The sequence below is a fragment of the Centruroides sculpturatus genome, unplaced genomic scaffold (assembly GCF_000671375.1).
Source record: "Centruroides sculpturatus isolate CEXI.00-Female unplaced genomic scaffold, Cexi_2.0 scaffold293, whole genome shotgun sequence".
Taxonomy (NCBI): domain Eukaryota; kingdom Metazoa; phylum Arthropoda; class Arachnida; order Scorpiones; family Buthidae; genus Centruroides; species Centruroides sculpturatus.
This window is the reverse complement of record NW_019384893.1, coordinates 52,941-54,182: the sequence shown is the minus strand read 5'-3', so window position 1 is coordinate 54,182 and position 1,242 is coordinate 52,941.

Below are 1,242 nucleotides of genomic sequence, written 5' to 3'. Positions count from 1 at the left end.
ATTGACAATATGAGCCTGATATAATAAAGTCTGATTCAGTTTGTTTAAAAAAAAAATACTGGAATAATCTCTACTATATATTTTTTCCCCAACATTTCTGCAGAAATTAATCAGGATGGATACTAGGCCCATACTTTGTTAATTTGCATGCGTTAACGTTTTTGTTGTTGGCAGCGAGTGCGCTAATGGGCCGTGCATTAAAGGTAAGTCAAGTAAATTGATTATTATTTTCAATCCTGTTAATCAGGCCTGATCATTTCTCTATTTTTTCTTAGAAGATAATTGGCAAAATTGCCTTGTAAAATTTTACTAATACTGTTATTGTCTGTCAGGAAATATTTATATCGCCGTTTAATTCATAAAATAATATGAAATATTCAGAATATCATAGTCTAATGCAAAATTTTTGAATTTTTGCACAGTTTTTTTAATACAAACTTGTATTTTCTAATTTATTTTCATCAATTAGTACTATAAAATCGTGCAATAATGAATGGCCACCTTTGGAATATCCTATTAATAGTGAAGTACGTGATTACCAATAAATGCTTTATTATACCAGTCTTGACTCTTATAATTATTTTTCAAGTGGATGAAATTTTAATTAATAAATTATCATAAAACATTTCTCCTTAAAGACAAATGTAGAGCCATCCCAAACCATATCTGCAAGTAATTCTGTATGGACTCGTGTGTCTTACGAAGACAAAGTTATTTATCTAGCTAGATGTACTGTATAAGCGTGGTTGGTTAACCGTTCTCTTCTTACATTCATTTCCACATGATGAAAATTTAACTGGAACGGTCGAATACACGGACAATTTCCATGCATTGTGTTTTTATGTACAGTACATCGCATACAGCTTCAAACCACTTATAAAAGAACTCTCTGGCTGTTGTTTTTTTTTCCTTTGCGTGTCCCAAAGTTTAATACCATTTTTACCTTAAAGTTCGAAATGTTAGGCGCGACTTCGCATCCACGTCGCTTCGTCGCAATATAAATGATTGCCGAGTTTAATTAGCGAGGTTGAGGCCGAAGTTTTAAACGCAAAAACGTGTACGTCGGACGTTCAGCGCCGCCTTCCTGTAAGCCTAGAAGTTTGACGATGGCGTTTGGAACGTCAGTGGAATCATACTCGACGTATTAAACGCCATTGTCAAACTTCTAGGCTTATAGGAAGGCAGTACTGAACATCCGACGTACACGTTTTCGCGATGAAAACGTCGGCCGCAACCTCTCTA